Genomic DNA, 19,777 nt, shown 5'->3' on the forward strand with positions numbered 1-19,777 from the left:
ATCACAACAAAAGCAAAGACAGGTAAAGAAACCTTGGAACTGAACCCTGAGATATGTTCACAAAACACTGCAGAATGTTGCGTCTTTCGGCTTTTCCCGGTTAGGGGTCGCCACAGCAGAACTCTGGTCCGCTAATGATTGGCAGTAGATTTTTACATGCCGAGTTGCCGGCTCTGACTTACAATCTTTAACGAAGGTACGCCCATTCACGCATGTCTCCACACAGAAGACGCTCTAGCTGAGAATCGAATGGGACAACGTCTTACTGTGAGGCGACAACACTACTGCAGCACCACCACCGTAGTACACAAAACACTGCAGAATACTGTTTAAAATCTACAACCTAACAGCAGCACAGGATTGTTAAATATCACTGAAACAGTTAAGAGCAAAAAAATATATACTTAAATCAGCTTTATATGCTACTATGGCGATAATTCATCTTTGACGCAGAAAGAAAGACCTAAAGCTGTGGACAGAGATGGGAGAAGCATTGCTCAGTGGTAACACAAGGTGTTAAATCATTGGCTTTCTAATGGGAGGAAGAGATGTGTGCCATCAAGTGTTGTGCTACCTTCTGCTCTTTAAACTGTCTGTGTGCATGTCTGTACATGTCTCAAACACAAAGAAAGAACCACAGCAGCAGCTTTGGCCATCAGAAACAAGGCAAGGCAAGGGGGAAGTAAGCAGCTCATGCTTGCTGACCCACCCTTGCAGAAGAGAATAGTGGTTTCCAGTTGGCCAAATGCTCCTGTGCAAGTATAAGGTGGCAAGACATCAAAGGCTATGACTAGGGGACATGGACTTGGTGCTCACCTTCAGAGCCTTACTTTGTATGAGTCTATCTGCAGATAGGGAGGGTAGCACCATATAGTCTATTATATCTGAGAACACAGTATTATTGTCAAAGGGCCCTAGTCAATGTGGTAAGTCAGACTAACCTGGGCAATGAGATCAGTGTCCTTCCTCCAACAAACAAATGAATGAGGAAGTACAGGCAAAGGTGAAACAAAACAGTTTTATGAATGCCTAGATGATGGCCTTTCTGAATGGTTAAAAAAACTGAACAAGCACAGGAATCCATATAGTTCCAACCTCACCAACACAAGTGTTGAGGAAAAAAAAAAAAAAAACAGAAAAACTACTAGTCTTAAAACTTCATTGATGAGCTCAGTCACAGTAATTACCAAAAATCATGAAAAACAGGTAGTGTTCCAAAGCAACAAGCCTTTATTTGTCACAGACAAGCGATTCTCAGTAATAAAAAATCAGAAATACTTTACAATGTTAAAAATATCAGCTTTTATACACTTAGAAGTAGGTGAGGAAAATATATGTATTGTTTAATTTTAAACCAGCTTATGCCAGGCAAACAATATAAACAGGGCCATAAAACTGCATTTAAGAACAGCAAGTACCCACCCCCACACACTACTACTGATTAGATCAAACTAAATCCTACTTAAAGAAAACACTACCTGTCTATTTGCAACCCACATCCTTTCAGAATGGTTCTTACATCCTTACTGAATATGCTTGTCTGACTAAGGAAAGCTTAATAGATGGCAGGATGAAGGGTAAAAAAAAAAGATAACAAAAAAAGTATAAACCAATAGGAAGATGGACAGGAATAAAGGTGCAAGGTCTCACTAATATGGATATTAATGAACGTCACTTCTGTAATGTGATGGTTTGATAAAGAAAAGTAAACATGCAGCTACACAAAGGATGAATTTTGAGCAGGATGTCACTGCAACATTAGCCACGTAGTAGCTGCAAGCAATATATGAAGGCTACGGCCATCAGCTGTTAATAAATTTAGTCCTGTATATGGATCAGATTCTCACAAACCCCACCTGCAAATGTTGACAGTCCAAGCAAGTTGCTTACTAAGTAGAAACCAAAGCTCAAGATCACTTCCTCAAAAAATGAAAAACTGTCTCCTCTGCCATAAGGAAATAAATACATGAAAAGCAGGTGGAAGCTCTGTACTCTATGTCCCTTACCTTGGGCATTTCATACAATTTTTGGTTGCAGTAAGTTAATACTTTCATGACCGAGGTATTTTTAACAAATTTTTAGCTATCTGCTTTTGCACTTAAAAAATAACCTGAAGTACAGAAAGCTGCCAAAACTGTAAACAGGGAGTATGATGGTTACTTGTATGCGATTTTCCCAGACCGGGGATTCTACAGCCTCATTGTTGTTATTGTCGTGTGTGTTGTAAGACGCTATCAAATCAGGATATGGTGCCATATAAATTAAAAATACATCCTGAAAGCAAACATTCATTACATTTGCTATCAAGATATATTTTCAATTTTTCCACAGATTTTTTTTTTTATATTTACAAAGACCAAAAGTTAAAACAAGCACAACTTATGATGGGTGCTGTTAACAGTTCCTGCTAAAGCAATGGAAACCAGCTATGTGCTTGTAGAACTTATTACAAAGTCCAAATACCCACAATAACTGCTGAAAGTGCAGTTATGCCAAGTTTAAGGAAACATCAATTTGACAGGTGAAGATGCTTGCAAAGAATTTGCAAAAATTCCAACTATGGACACCGCAAATCAGTCACATTAGCATGTCACTTGAAATTTTAACACAGTTTCAAGAGAAACTGTTAGAAAGTAAACTTTTTCCTACACAAGTGGCTGACTCAACTGATATTGGAAGGAATGCCCAACTTCTGGCCTGTGTCAGACATGCTGGAGGAGAATGCATAGCGGAAATATTACCAGACAGAAAAAAATCTTTAAAGTGACTGCAACCTTTTTTGGTGAAGGTGGCCTGAACTGGCAAGCCTGTGTTAATGTTTGTAAAGATGGTGCAGGTTCCATGACTCATAAAGGAAGGAGATTTTTTGGCTAAAGTTAAGCAGCAAAACCATTATGTGGAACAACCACTGACTTTACACTGTGAAGCAGTGGTTGCAAAATATTTACACCTGTAAAAATTATCAAATTCATTAAGTCCCATCCATTAAAGTCATAATTGTGTTATATCATATGTGAAAAGATGGCAGCTACTGTACCACAAATTTCTGATTTTGCACACTGAAATATGTTGGTTCAGGTACTGCAAATTTCCCTTACTTCTATATGAGCTCATAGTACAAGTGAGGTAATTATGGCAATTTCTATAACTTTTTGCAAAAATAAAAAAAAATCACTGTACACATAACAGTAATTCTTTTCAGCTTGCAGGCAGTACACTGCTCCCTGACGCTGAGATTACCATTCTTGAGATCTCAGCATTAAATCTGCAAACAATAATACTCATAAAAGCTGTAAACAAAGACAGACAGACACACACACACACACACACACACACACACACACACATAGCATGGTTTACCATCAGAAGGTCGAACCTGACTCCATGGAATGATGGGATTATCGACCCACTGTAGCGAAACAGACAATGTCGAATTCAGACATTGTCAAAATATGACTCGCCATAAACCTCGGAACAGTCTTTAACATGCGTCAAGATGGGGGTGAGACTCGTGGTTCAACATTGTCGCCGTTCGGCCTCCAGACTTCAACTGAAGTGGGTTCGACCAAACCTTCTGATTGTCACCCACAAAGTATATATACATACATATATCAAATTCAAGATGTGTGTATGTTGCCCATCTACTTTCTGTGCCATTTTACTACTATCCTGTGTACATACCGCTACACAACTGCACTCTTTTTGTTCTGTCCATTAATGCACTATGAAACAAAACATGAAAATACGTTTAACATAATTTGCATCAACAATCAATAACTCATGGAATACACATTTCATACTGCAACTTTTTTAATTTTTAATTTATTCATTTAACTAAACAAAAGGACTATCATGGATACTCTTCAGTCATGACCCAGGCCACAAGGGCTAAGGTAAACTCTATATATATGATCATTAGCATATCTAATCTAACCTTCATGTTAAAAAGATAGAAGGAAGCCAACGGACCCTGTGAAAACAAAGCAAACAAAGAGAAAATGCAAATTATAGAGTGTCCAGAGACCAGGACTGAACCCCAGTCCCCAGATTTGTGACGCAAAGATCTTAACTGCACTCACTGAGCTGCATCTTTCATTGCACATGTGTACTAAATTGGGCAAGCCTGGATGACACCTAGACCAGTAATGCTACAACTACCATTCTCAACATAATGCCATTGCTATGCAAACATCAACAGCATTCATAAATGAAGGGAAAAATATAGCTCAGGATGTGCTTCCTACCCACCTCCAGGTTGGTTGTGGGTATTATAATCTTTACAAGGTAGCAGAAAGGAGGAATAGCTATACTAATGCACTGCAGCATGCTGACAACAGTGGGTGCCTTCTCAAAAGCAGTGAGGAATTTCTCTGAATGCCATCAGCAACTCAAAAGTAATGTAACGTTCCACCTTGAGTGATAACAATAACAGTAACTGGCTAGCAGAAAGAAAAAGTGTCACATAACACTGACCTAAACAAATGTATTACACCAAAGGGCAATAACATTGTTTAGTTTAAGGTGGTAACCATTTTAGCTTGTTGCAAACACAAAGGATGCACCTGCCAATAACCCCCCCCCTCCAAGAACAACCTAAGACATTTAATGGCAACGCTCAGGTCTGTTCTGAGCTAGTACAAAATGGAACAAAATACACTGACCCTTCTGACACTGCCAACATCTTGGCTGACAAGTTCAGTGCAAATTCCCCCCACCACCACCACCTACAGGGCCTATTACCATTCCAGGTGTTGTGTAAGTCCAATTATTACTGATACATTGGTTAACAATGCTCTATCTAAAGCTAAAAACACTGCCTCCATGGGACCAGATGGTGTCCCAGACTGTCATATGCGAGCTCCAAAAGGAATTAACCCCGCATCTTAATACCCTGTTCAGTTCTCAGCCTCTCTACAGGATATGTGCCCACAGAATGGCGCACAGCAATGGTGGTCCCGCTACACAAGGGTGGGGCCACAACTGACCCTGGGAACTACCGACCAATAAGCCTGACCAGTCTGATCTGTAAGGCTATGGAGCAAATCATTATGGAACTCATAAATGGAGAGATTAGGAACCTCCAGTCGCTGGACCCCACACAGTTCGGCTTCGTCAAGGGCGGATCATGCCTCCTGAACCTGGTGGATTTCTTTGAGACAGTTACTCAGGATATAGATAAGGGAAAGGAGGTTCACATGGCTTACCTTGACCTTGCTAAAGCATTTGACACCATTCCCCATTCAGGTATTATTGATAAACTCACCAGCCTGGGCATAAACCCTTACGTCACAAGATGAATTGCAAACTGGTTCTCGGACAGATCCCATAAAGTAAGAGTAGCGGGATCTATGTCCGAATCCAGACCAGTAATGAGTGGTGTGCCTCAGGGCTCGGTCCTGGGTCCTCTCCTGTTTGGCATATACTTCTTAGAAGTACAGGCAAGCACGGAAGGGCTGTGGCTGACTAAGTTTGCGGATGACTGCAAACTGGGTGCTATAACAGAGTCTCCGGCTGACATGGAGATCCTCCAGAAGGGCCTAAATGAGACTGATGCATGGTGTCAAAGCCATGGTCTCAAGCTAAATGCAAAAAAATGCGTAGTAATCCCCTTTGGAAAAAAGAGTACCCACAAACTACAACATAGGAGGTAATCCCCTGAAATTTGAAGAAGAAATAAGGGATCTAGGGACCCAAGTAGATAGTCAGCTTTCCTTTGATAACCATGTTGCCAAAGTGGTTAGAAAATCCTTCTGTGTGACCCATCTGATCACGAAAGGGTTCGCATCAAGATCTAAGGATGTAATGGTGCCCCTCTACTCTTCCCTCATCAGACACATTATTGAGTACAATGCACCAATTGGAATGTACCTGGCTAGACATCTCCAGCAGCTGGAGAGACTACAGAGGTACCTAACCAAGAGGATTACTGGCCTCAAATAGTTGCCCTATGCAGCACGATTGAAAAAGCTAAGACTGTTCTCTGTTGCATACCGCTTTCTCAGAGGCGATCTCTGTCTAACGTACAGAGCCATGTCCAACCCAGAATTGTTGAAGATGCTCCATCTTAGCAAAAACAAATCTACTCGAGCTACACGCTCTAGGGATATAAACCTCAACACAACAATGAACAGAACATGCTGGAGGGATAGATTCCCTTCGCAGAGACTTCCCTTACTATGGAACAGGGTCCCGATCTACTTAAGACAGAGCCCCTCACTATCACTCTTCAAGAGGAACCTTGATGAGTGGATGGGTAACAGAAAATTCACACCGGGGATCACACCAACAGCACTACTAGATAGGGGCCAAGGGTACTAGCTGCTAGTACAACAGTCTAGGGAACTACTAAAGGGGCAATGAATAACGCACAACATGGCTGGGCTAATATATGCCTTCGGGCAGATAGCCCAGTACCAACCTATGAACCTATAAAATAAACTACATGCGTGTAACCCATAACTTAAGCAACATAATGATATGCAAACTACACTGTCAGCAGCACAGCAAAACTGAAGTGGTACTGTGAAGCAAAGCAAGACATTGCAATGAAATGTCTGCAAAGACCAATACTTGAAACCGCACTGAGATTGTAACAGGTTCTTTAAACATTGTGGATACAATACTGGAGATGCGCACTGCAGTATAATTATATCAGCACTTATGATACAGATATTTGTCTTGGAAATATCTGCGGTCCCCTCACTGCTGCACTTTAAGAATAGGGTTGTAATGGAAGAAGCAATAGGGTCGGTCATTTCCCAGCTGCTGGTCACACAAGAATGGGATAATTTTAAATCTTACAGTACAGATGCTGGTGCTCTAGCTTCTTGCATACAACTGAATATGTCAATGATCATAAGCTGCGTACAATTAGAGTAGAGGTTGTACCATGCAAGTGTACTTTACTATCGTTATAGGTAGTGATTCTCTTGTGCCATTAAAACTACTGTCATGGACAAATGTTCTCCAGGAAGGGTTGACACAGACAAACTGGTGCCAGAGTCATGGACTAAACTAAATGTCAAGAAATGCATAACAGTATCCATCAGGAAGTCATCCACCCCTGATAACTATCACACCAACAGCACAGTCCTAACAGTTGACCCAGTAGTCAGGGATTTGGGGACACACACAGTAATCTAGCCTTTGACCATCACGTGTCTACAGTAGGGAGCAAATCATTCCATGTTGTGCAACTCATAAACAAAGGTATGACATCTAAGTCCAAGGACGTCATTGTTCTACTGTATTCAGTATTCAGACATACCACTGAGTACAATGCCCCCTTTGGTATGTACCTAACCAGGTATATCCAAGAACTGGAAAATCCACAGAGGTTCCTCATTAAAAGAGCACAGGGTGCAAGTAACATGTTTTATGCAGACTGCCACAAAGCCCTATCCCTGGTATTTTGTCTCCTACAGGGTGTTGAGGGGATATCCATACCTGGCATATAAGGCAATGTCAGACCCCACTCTGATAGACCTCCTGCATATTCCACAAAGCAAACAGCAACAGAATTACTCATTCTAAAGACTTAAACCTTGCCAGTGATATAAACAAGACTTGTTGGAGAGGCAGATATGTATCCCAGAGACAACCTCTTATCTGAAACAGGATCCTCATCCATGAGAAGCAGAGTCCTTCTCTATCCCAATTCAAGTGAAAGTTGGAGGACTGGATGGGAAACAGGAAATTCATCCTTGGTTTGATACCTATGTCTCTAATGGGCAGAAGCAGCCTATAAATGGTTAATCTCCCAGGCCTCTGCTAGTAAATGTTGGGTACCAGAACTTGTCAGAGATTTGAGCTGCATGGCTCTGCTTAAAAAGGCCTTGTGGTCGCTAGGCTAGTAAACACCTATGAACAAGCCATCTTTAAGGGCAGTACATCATTTTGCAAGGCATAATACAGTGAAAGAAGGAATATCCATGGAAGTAATGGTTTACTAATGTCAGGGAGAGATGCAGTAAAATCAGTCTGCTAATATGAATCATCATTGTCCCTTTTTTCCCAGTTTTCTACATGGCATCAGGTTGTCTCATCCACTGTTGCCATCTCTCTTTATTCAATGTCCCTCTCCTACATTCTTTGAAAGTCATGTCTGACTGCCACTGGTCTTCTCTCTCAAATCCATCAATCTCTTTGCTGGATGCACTTGTTTTCTCTTAACTTCCTGTCTGTTCCAAATCTTTCAGAATTTTGTCTTCTGCTTTCCTGCACGTTCCAGAACCATCACAATCTGTTCACTTTGTCCTTCTCTGCAACTGTAGCTACTTGGGCTTCTGTTTTGATGTCCACATTTCTTCATCTGTCTCACAGTGTACATCCGACCACCCATCTCAGGCACTTCATCACCATCAACAAATGTAAAATAAAATAAATAAATAAAAATCACCTGTAGCTTCCTCAAATGTTCTGCCTTTACTGCCCCAGTTTCTGTACAACACAGTACTATTGGTTGTGCTGCAATTGTGTACACCTTATTTTCAGCTTCTTTTTTGTCACACATTACTATTGACATTCTGTGGCAGTTGGCTGCAGACCCCTCCAATTCTAGCTTTGACCTCCTCATTCAGACTTCCCTTCTCCTCCCAGATACTTGAAGCTGTTAACCTGCTCCACTATTTTACTTTTATCTCAGTTTTCAGCTTCTTCTGACTTCCAACATTTGCTGCCTTTACAACTATCTTATCCGTATTCAGTTTCATACAATGCGCCTTCAGTTTTGCATTCTATTCCCCTATAATTTGTTCAAGTTCTTGCTCAGAATCTACCTGTAATGCCACAGTAACTGCATGTATCAGCTTAGCCAATCTGCCCCCTCAGACAGGTTTGCTAATGCAGTCCATCACCAGTATGAACAGCAGTGGGCTTGGAGCTCAATCTTGATGTACACCCATTCCCACTGGGAGCCCCTCCCCGCGAGTCTTAGAGTACTATTTTTATTTGTGACACTTGGTTCTTGTACATAACTGCACTAAACCTACCAATGTTTCTGGGACTTTAAACCATTGTAGGACTTCCCAAAACAGCTTTCTTGGGACCCTGTCATATCCTTTCTCCAAGTCTAGAAATGTTCAGTTGGACTCTCCTCATCTCCAGCTTCTTCTTAGTTACCTGCCTCACTGCAAACACTGTATTGCATCCTGATATGCATCCAAATTGCTCCTCTCCCATATTACATTCTACTACTCTGAGTTATCCTTTATCAAGTGACTGTCTCCAGCACTTTCATGTAGTATGGCAGAAGTCTGATACCTCCATACTGCCCACATTTCTGAATGCCCCATCTTGTACACTGACATTAGAATGCTAATTCTCCATTCATCTTAGATGCGCCTTTCTTTCCATACTGGTAAGAGTATCCTCAGGATGCAATTTCTTATCAAACTCAGTCAACATCTTGACATCTGCTGTGACCACATATGAACCTGCTGCTTTCCGCTGACTTAATTTTCCTTAGTGCTGCTCTTACTTTTTCTAGGGTGGGCTCTTCCTTTTGTTTTATTGTTGGCTGCAAGTGAGGCAGTACAGCTTCTGTGAAATTTTCTTCATTCAGAAGCTGGTGAAAGTACTCCTTCCAACTGCCTTTCATGTCATGTGAAATGGTGAACAAGTTGTTGCTGGCATCCCTTATGACAGGTGTCTCAAGATTATCTTTATCTTTCTGATTTAGTCTTAAAACCGGTTAGAGTTTCTTTATATCATCTGCAGAGTCACTTTTCAGCAGCTGGTAGAATGTCTTGTTCTTTGCTATTACAATTGCTTTCAGTATCGTTGTAAGTCAACCAGCATTCCTTGCTAGCCATAATATATCCTACACAAATACAGTTCTTCAGCTCATATTTTATATTTTGAGGTAACTACAGAAATAGTTCCCTGTTTAGGCATCTCAAAAGGAATTGTAAGACAAGTTTTCACTTAAATGTAGTTTATTAGACATAAATACAGTAGTTATTGGCATAGGCCTAGAAATGCAACCATATAAATCTTCTTTTAATATTTCACATTTTACATGCAGTTTCAATAATGGAAGTTTCAACACAGCAGAATGTTTCAGTGAGGGATACAGATGAACTCAGAGAAATAAGTCTTTATTCTCAAGTACTTATAAGAATGAAATCTGCTAACATAATGTGCCGGACATTTTGGGTATAAACAGAACTTGTTTATATAGTACAATGCTTAGAAACCAAGGTTAAAGATGAGTTCAGAACTTGCAGGAAATTTGCAGGGTTTTAAGATTATGAGAGATACTTTCTAGACAAAAGTCAGTTCAGTTTGGAGAAGACTGCAGTCAGTTCAGTTTGTTACTGATATTTGAGAGTACAGAAATTCAGTTCAGTTAAAGACTGAATACAGAAGTCATGTCAAATTTCCAGTAGTGCACAGACTACAGTAAACAGTACAGTTTATATTAATTCTGCCATTACGGAGAAAAGGAACAATTCTAACTTCCGAGTTACTATGGACATTGCAATTCAGTCTGTTTCAGTTTATCAGCAGTGTTATTTGAGAAAGCACTTCATCTACCTGCACTGTATCCTGCTACTACATAATAAAAGAATAGTTGTGTAAGAACTTACCATAACCTTAGATGTCCTTCTCTTCCATGTTGCAGTATTCATTATAGCAGGGAGGTTGCTGCCTGCTGCGCCAACATCCAGCCAGTATATCAAAGTTTTAGGAGCAAGGGTACGTGCGATGTGATGTTAGAGCCAAAAACCGATGTAGGCTATAAATGTGACGTCTGCACATAGCCTCTTCAGAATGGACTGCCACATACAGTAGTAATCCTGGAGGTTTAAGGAGGGTTATAAAAGGAAGACCCTTGAGACTCGCATGTAAATTAGACCATAGGGTACTTGATAGGCTGTGTGTAGTGGAGAGGTTAAGAGGGTGAGTGACTATGTCCCCACAGGTATGTAACGGTAGATTAGAGAGGTAAATTAAAGAGGGTAGGAGGGGGGGGGGACTGAATACTGCAACATGGAAGAGAAGGACATCTAAGGTTATGGTAAGTTCTTACACAACTGTCCTAATGTCCTTCTAGTCTCATGTTACAGTAATCATTGCAGTAGGGAGAGTATCAAAGCTTTTAGGTATGAGCCTGGGTGGAGGAGTGAGATCCTTGGTCAATGAGAACTTGTAGAATAGATCTGGAAGCTAGGTCCAGTTTGTAATGTTTGGTAAAGGTGTTGAATGAAGCCCATGTAGCAGCTTCTAAAACTGAGGTGTAATCAATCCCTTTGAAAAAGGCAGCTGAGGAAGCAGCTGCCCTGGCTGAGTGGGATTTGACATGTCCGTGTAAAGTTTTTGCATGACTGGTAAAGCATATACCAATGGTCTTAGAGATCCATGAAGAAATGGTCTGTTTGGAGAATGCCTTCTCTAAAGCCCTAGGATGGAAGGAAATGAATAGCTGGTCAGCATTTCTAATAGGTTTGGTTTTATCTAAGGAGTACCTCAGTTATTTGTGGACATCTAAAGAATGAAAAGTCCTCTCTAAGGGATTCTGAGGGTGAGGACAAAAAAACAAGTAGGTTAATGGTCTGGTTTAATGAGAGCTCATTAACCACCTTAGGCATGAAGGAGGGGTTAGTCCTGAGGACAACTCTGTCCTTGTGGAAAATAAGGTAAGGAGGGAGAGCCATAAGGGCTTGTATCTCCGATATCCCCTTGGCGGATGTAAGGGCCATTAGCAGAACTATTTTCGGGGTACACAGTTTCAGGGACACTGAATGTGCTGGTTCAAAAGGTGGCAATTTATGTTTTTCTAGTACAAAATTCAAGTCCCAAGGGAAGTATAGGCTTTTGAGGGGGTCTAATATGGAGTACCCCTTTTAGGAAAAGTTTACCTCCAATCTAGAAGCCAGAGGTGGCAGCATGGGCAGACAAGCAGAGATGGCAAATAAATGGACTTTAACTGAATAATAAGTTGGTCCTGAGTGAAGGAGCTCACACAAACAGGAAAGGACCAAGGATACAGGAACAGGCATAGGGTCCTGTTTTTTCTTTTGACACCACCTGGACAATCTCTTCCATTTAGATATATAATTTCTCCTGGTACTAGGCTTTCTGGCCTCCTGCAGAACACTGAGTACGTCCTCAGAGTACAGCTGTCTGAATGGGATTAGAAACCTATTACCCATAAGGACAGTTTTAGATTGTTCACCTGAGGGTGTAGTAGGGATCCCCTGTCCTGTGTGAGCAAGTCAATTTGGTGAAGGGGAAACCAATACTGTCTTGACCAGAAGGGAGTCACCAACAAGATTTTGGGTTTGTCCCTCTGGATTTTCAGGAGGACCTTCTGAATCAGTGTGAAGGTTGTGAAGGCATAGGGATACATCCCCACCAAAAGGAAAGGAGAAGGTGTCCACTTTCCAGGCTTGAGGAAACGAGTCCCTTGTGCAAAACATGGGCATCTGTCTCTTCTGAGAGGCATCGAATAGATCTGCTTGCGGAATACTCCACCTGTGGATAAGATCTAGGAATACCTTTCTGTCAAGCATCCATTCGTGAGAGGGTGCTGAAGTTCTGCTGAGAGCATCTGCCATAACATTCTCTGTAGAGGGGATTTACACTGCTATCAGAGGAATCTGCAATGATGATGCTAGAGTCCAGATCTGGGTGGCTAGGCTGCAAAGAGGGTAGGATCTTGTCTGCCCCCCCCCCCCGTTTGTTTATGTACCACAGGACAGTCATATTGTCCGTGATCACTTTCAGGGTTCCTGGGTCTGGAGCCGATTTGAATGTTTGCCGAGCTAGAAGAAGTGCACTCATTTCCTTGATGTTGGTATGGTCCCTTTGTCTTGTGTGGACCATTTTCCCTGCACAGTGAATTGCTTCTGGTTGTGTAGCTACACTGCGTCTGTAGAGACCTGCTGTAGGGGAGCCGGTACCTGTAAGGGGGTCCCCTGGTTGAGGTTGATGGCACAGATCCACCACTGAAGTTCCCTCTTCAGACACTGAAGGAAGGGAAGGGGGGGTATCCAGGGGATGGGAGTGTTGGCTCCATAAATTCTTCAGGATCCACTGGATTTTTCTCATGTGGAGTCTTGCCAGGGGCAACATGGGTATCAGGGATGCCATGTGGCCTAACATCCTTAGGAATTCTCATTCTAGCAAAGAAGTGAGGGTGATTAGTTTGTTGAAGTAGTAGGAAAGGTCCAGGGTCCTTCACTCTGGAATGATGGCGTTCATGTTGTCTGTTCTGATCCTGCATCCCAAGAAGACCTGTTGTAGGTGGTGTAGGAGGACTTGATGGTCCTGATGAAGAATTAACATGTCATCTACATAGGGGTATATTTGTATACCCTGTGTTCTGCAGTGAGCAATAAAGGGTGCTAGACACTTTGTGAACATTCGAGGAGCAGTGGAGAGTCCAAAGGGCAATGCAGACAATTGAAAATGCCAGGTATCTACTGCAAAGCGTAGGAATTTCCTGTAATCTGGGTGTACAGGAATGTGGAGGTAGGCATCCTTCAAATCCAGACCTACCGTGAAAGCCTATGTTGGTATGAGTGGTAAGAGCAAAGGTAAGGTAATCATTTTGAAACTGGGTACCTTGAGGAACAGATTTAGGAAAGATAAATCCAGAATTGGTCTCCATGGGCCATCTTTCCTTGGTACCAGAAACATTCTGGAGTAAAAATAATACAGTTGTGTACACTTACCATAAATGTAGATGTTCGAGTGTATTCACTGTTGCAGTCATTACATTTAGGGTAATCTGCTGGCAGGTTGCCCTCAGTCAGCCTGAATAACAAGGTCTTGGGTTCTGCGTCAGTTGCTGTCTCCTCTTCAATAACGTCAGGTCGTCAGGGGTATAAAACATGCAGCTGACGCTATTTTAATCAGTTTTTCTTGCCCCAAATGTCAGGTGCCCCCCAAATGAGGAACAAAAAAATATATATATATATATATCATTATAAATATATAAATGCACTTTAAAAAACAAAAATTTACCTTCAACTAAAAGCAAATACATCACAAAGGCTTTTGAGTATAGTGAAGGAATGAAAAGGTATAGAAAGGGGGCTGGCGGGTGGGTAATCCGGACTGCAACAGTGAATACACTTGAACATCTACATTTATGGTAAGTGTACACAACTGTACTATGTTCTTCATGTTTCACTGCTGCAGTCATTACATTTGGGTAGAATCCCGAAGCTATGGATGGGAGGATGGAACTAAACAGCATTAGGAGCAGCTATAAGGCTCTGCAGGACTGCAGTGGCAAAGCCTGCCCTGGATTTAGAGAAGAGAGGTAAATGATAATGCTTTGTGAAAGTATGAACAGAGCTCCAAGTAGCAGCTTCTAGAATGCCTTTGGTTGGGACCCCTCTGAGAAAAGCTGCTGAAGTAGAGGCAGCCCTGGTGGAATGGGATCTGATCCCCTTGGGCACCAGTTTACCATGGTGCAAGTAGCAGAAATGAATGCAGTGGCTTATCCATTTAGAAATAGTCTGCTTTGATATAGCCTTCCCCTCTGATCCTGCAGCAAATGCTACCACTAGTTGCTCAGACTTTCATAGAGATTTTGTCCTGTTTAAGTAGAATCTTAGTTGTCTGTATACATCCAATGAATGCAGAATCCGCTCCCCCTTGTTCTGCAGATTTGGGAAAAATGTTGGCAGGTGCATGGTCTGGTTAAGAGCCACACTGGATACCACCTTAGGCATAAAAAAAGGACTGGTCCTGAGGGCCACCCTGTCCGGGTAAAATATAATGAAAGGCTCCACTGCCATGAGAGCCTGTAGTTCTGAAACCCTTCTTGCTGAAGTGACTGCCAAAAGAAAAGCTGTCTTCCAAGACAGAAATTTTATATCCGCAGTAGCTGCTGGTTCGAAAGGAGGCAGGGTGAGTTTTTCCAGCACAAAATCGAGGTCCCATGCAGGAGTTGGTGTTCTTCTGGGAGGCCTTAAATTTTTAGCCCATCTGAGATACTGTTTAAGCAGTGGATGAGAAAAGAGGGGAGGCACTGTGTTGTAATGAGCCGAGATGGCAGAAACATGGATTTTAATTGAAGAAAAAGATAGGCCCTTGTCAAGCATCTCAGTTAAGTATTGTAAAATCTGAGGAATACTGGGCTTTATTATGTCTATTCCTTGTGCTTGGTTCCAAGCACAGAATCTCTTCCATTTATCAGCATAAGATTTTCTAGTACTAGGCCTTCTGGCTTCCAAAATGACATCCATCACAGGTTTACTGAGAGATGTGGTTTGAATAATTAGTTGATCAGCCATGCTGCAACATTCAGAGTTAGGAGCTGAGTATGCAGAATTTGAAAGTTCTGCTGAGAAAGTAGATGAGGTGTTTGAGGCAAGTACCACGGAGGAAGGAGTGACATATTACTTAGAAGCGGGTACCAGTGCTGGCGAGGCCAGCCTGGAGCAATTAGGATCATTTTTGGTTTTTCCTGTCTGACTTTTAGTAAGACCTTGGAGAGTTGAGGCAGAGGGGGAAAGGCATAGACTTGATAGGTTTTTCCAGCTGAAGGATAGAGCATCCACTTTCCATGCTTTTTTGTGATGAGTTCTTGTGCAGAATTTGTCCAACTGATAGTTTTGGGGAGAGGCAAATAGATCTATGTCTGGGCTCCCCCATTTCTGTTAACATGCTGAAGATTTGTGGATCCAGTTTCCATTCATGCAGTTCCATACGATTTCTGCTTAGGTCATCTGCCAGAGTATTTTGCTTTCCTGGCAGGAATTGTGCTTGAAGATGTATTTGGTAAGTCAAGGCTGTGTTCCACAAGGTCATGGCTAGTCTGCAAAGGGGGTAGGAATGTGTACCCCCCTGCTTGTTTATGTACCACATAACTGTGGTGTTGTCCATCTTTATCAGTAGTTGTCCTGGATGAAGTAAGTCCTTGAAGGCTGTCAGAGCATTCTGAACAGCTAGCATTTCTTTCTGGTTGATATGCAGATGCATTTGGTTTGAGCTCCATTTGCCCTGAATGCATCTTCCTGCCAGCTGGGCCCCCAAGCATAGTCTGATGTGTCTGTAGTTAGGGTTTGGGTGGCAGGGGGAAGAGTGAATAACAGTCCTTTGTTTTGGTGACATGTCTCTGCCCACCAAAGAAACTCCTGTTGCAGGCAGGGAATGAGAGGAATCATTGTTTCCAGGCTGTGACAATGTGGACTCCATAAACCTTTTAGGTACCATTGAAGTTTCCTCATATGCAGTCTCGCATATGGAATTAGTAGAACGCAGGATGCCAAGAATCCCAAAGCCTGCAGAATTTGTCTTGCAGATAACTGGGTTTTTGTTGCCATTTGTTTGAAGTATGTTGTCAGTTGCCTTTGTTTGTCTGGCGTGAGGTAAGCCATCTGGGCAGTTGTATTCAAGCTTGCCCCCAGGAATGTAATTATTTGAGAGGGCACCACTTGTGATTTCTTTTCATTTATGGTGTACCCTAGGCATGCTAGAAGCCTTTTTACAAATGCCAGATGTTGAAGAAGAGTGTCCTTGTCCTCTGCTTGAATGAGACAATCGTCCAGATAAGGATAAATCTGGATGTTTCTTTGTCTGCAGAATGCAATTACTGGTGCCAGGCACTTTGTAAAGACCCTGGGCGCAGTAGATAAGCCAAAGGGCAGTGCAGAGAATTGGTAATGCAAAAAACCTGCTTTGAAGCAGAGGTATCTTCTGCATGATTCCCTTATTGGGATATGCAGGTATGCCACTTTTAAGTCTAGAGTTACTAACCAATCATTCTTGCCTAGCATACTCAGTAGCTGTTGTAAAGTCAGCATTTTGAATTTTGGAATGTCCAGATACGTGTTCAGAATCGATAAGTCCAGTATTGGACGCCAAGAATTGTCTTTTCTGGGTACCAGGGAAAGTCTTTAATAAAATCCTTGTGTTTTTTCCTTTTCTGGTACTGGTTGAATAGCCCCCATATCCATGAGGGACATGACTTGTTTCTGGGCCTCTTCCCACTGGTTTTGTGGCAGATCCCGCCACCTGTTTGGAATTGGCAAAGTATGGAAATTAAATCTATACCACTGGGATACTATGTTTAAAATCCACTTGTCCTGGGTAATTAACTGCCAATTTTCAGCATGAAGTGCTAGTTTTCCCCCCAAGGAGGCTGCCAAAAGATAAGTGCTTGGAGATGGTAGAGGAAAGTCATTGAGACTGCTTACTGTAGGGTTGTCCTTTGTTTCCTCCAGATTTGGAGGTGGAGGCACCCCATTGCTTTGACCTGTAAGAACCCTGTGATTGATATCTGGAGCCTTTTGAGTGCCTGGGTTTGCCCTGAGTGACTCTGTTGGACACAGGAAAGGACCAATTTTTAGTAGGCCAGTGTCTACTGAACCTGGGTGGCTGCACTTGCAAGAAATCCTTTACAGTTTGCATAGATTTAGCTTTGTCTTCCATTTTCTTTAAAACCTCCTCTGCCTTATTACCAGAGTATCATGCTGCAAAGGGGCATCCAACAATTCAGCTTTAACATGGTCAGGCAGATTTTGCTCCTTGAGCCTGGCATGCCTTCTAATGACAGATCCAGTAACTGCAGCCCTACAAGAGGCCTCCAAGGAATCAAAACCACATTGCAAAGTATGCTTTCCAACCTGTTCTGCTGAATGCAATAAATTCTGTAACTCTATTTTCCACACAATCAGAAATCAACATCATTTTCTGTTTAAGTAAGCCCATAACATGCTGCTGATATTTAAGCATATTAAACTGACAATTTAAAGCCCTGATTGCCACGGTTGCAGATGTATAAACCTTCTTACCCGATCTATCCAGTGCCCTGGAATCTCTATCAGAAGGGGTAGGATTTGGGGCTGTAGAAGCCTCAACACCCTTGGGACCCTGAGAAATAGTCTCAGGATCAGCAGCAGGATTTTTGAAAAGAAATTTGTGGGAGTCAGGAACCCTGTAATATCTGTCTGGCTTACTAGGAGCTGGAGGCAGGGAATCAGGAGTCATGCTCGATTCCGAGAACACATCATCAACAATGTCTAATACAGGAGGTATTGCCAAAGGCCTATGCTGAGGAAGAAGAAGGAAATCCCTAAGCCTCTTTTTTGATTCAGAGAAGTCCTGACTCTCAGAGTGAAAATGTTCCCTTAAAGTATGCAAAGTCTCTCCAAAAGAGTAATCCTCAGGAGGAGATGCAGATGGGATGGATTCCTCTGCATCAGAATCCTCATAGGGTGGAACAGAAAATTCCTGATCAGAAGAGGAATCAGAAGAAATGGAAACCTGATCTGAAGATTCATAATCAGTGCCTTGCCTAGGCCTCTTAGCAGGGGGGTTGGGAACCTCTGATCAAGGCAATTAAATCCTCAGCCATTTTGATCATCTGTTTTTTAGACATAGGGACCCGAGCACGTGGCTCATGCGTCGTTTTTTAGACATAGAAGTTGTTTTTGACCTTGTTTTTGTTGCTGGCATCAGTTTAATATAAAAATGTTGAGGCCTGAAATCACCCTCAGAAGCCGGTGCCTGCTCAGCGGCTCCAGACCCATCCAAGGGAGGGACATCCATGGGTTCAATACCCTGAGAATCTCGTGGCATACCAGACTTCGAATGGGTCTCGGTAGAGGCCTGCGACTCAAAAGTAACGGGTATCAGGGGCTGCGAAAGCACCTCACTGAGTACCGGCGACCGGACAACTGACTTAGGAAAAGCTTCATCGTCGGTTTTGGACCTCAACGGTCTCTCTCTGTCTTTTTCCTTGCATTTTTTGTGAACGCCGGTAGTCGGATTGCTAACCGACCACATTTCAGGGTAGTAAAATCTTTAACCAAAATATTTAGAAGCAAAAATATACCGACGCTTAACATTGCATTGGTTAAATTTAGAACAAAACTGACAGCAAGGCACATTGTGATCAGGGCCTAGGCAAGGAATACAATACAAATGAAAATCCTTATGAGGTATTTGCTTCCCACAATTAATGCAATTATTAACTTTTACTGACATCGGTAAAGAGCAAGAAAAAGTTTCCCCAATGGGGTACTTAGCTTTAGTTTGAAGACTTCGGTTCTGAAACTCGAATACGAAAATTTCAGGAGTCGGACAACCGGCACTTGCGAACTGCTTCTGCTTCGGGCACCACGCGGCAAGAAAGACAGATTAAAATGGCGTCGGCTGCATGTTTTATACCCCTGACGACCTGACGTCATGGAAGAGGAGACAGCAACTGACGCAGGACCCAAGACATTGTTATTCAGGCTGACTGACAGCAACCTGCCAGCAGATTACCCTAAATGTAATGACTGGAACAGTGAAACACGAAGAACATCCTTTGTTTCTTTGTGGGAAAGGTAGATGCTCTATGGTGACCTGAGCTAGAAATTGTTGAATGATGATGGGGAAAGGTGAGTTTGGCTTGATGGAGGTTGAGGAATCCCCTGGAAGGGGGGTAACTTCCACCAAGTCATAAAGTATCCTCTCTGAATGATGAAGAGGACCCAGTTTTCTGATGTGATTTTCCATAAGGAGGGTAGGAAGAGGATAAGACAAAGGGAGAGGGGAGTGTTGGGGTTTAGATGTTGGAAGTCACAGTGGAGGTGGTTTGATTTGGTCAGAATGGCTCCGAAAGGGGGTGGTCGAAGGGGTGGAACGAAACCTGGGAGTAGAGCTTTTCCAAGGTTGCCTACGTCCCTCTGGCTGAGGTGTCGAGTGGGAGGATGGTCTCCTGACAAAAGAAGTTCTTTGTGGATAGTTTCTGTGATATCTGGGAATAAGAGACACCAGTAAATGCTTCAGGTTTTGTAGTTCTTTTCCCTTTTCTTGATAGGATTTAAAA

The 19,777-nt window shown here is 42.4% G+C and overlaps 1 protein-coding gene across 1 annotated transcript in view; it reads right to left on the reverse strand.

Moving 5' to 3' along the window:
- Positions 1–19,777, reverse strand: part of SEC24A (SEC24 homolog A, COPII coat complex component) — a 2,581,543-nt gene that overhangs the window by 1,608,830 nt on the left and 952,936 nt on the right. The gene's annotated exons all lie outside the window — the stretch shown is intronic.

The sequence above is a fragment of the Protopterus annectens genome, chromosome 4.part0 (genome assembly GCF_019279795.1).
Source record: "Protopterus annectens isolate FY-2018-M chromosome 4.part0, PAN1.0, whole genome shotgun sequence".
Taxonomy (NCBI): domain Eukaryota; kingdom Metazoa; phylum Chordata; order Ceratodontiformes; family Protopteridae; genus Protopterus; species Protopterus annectens.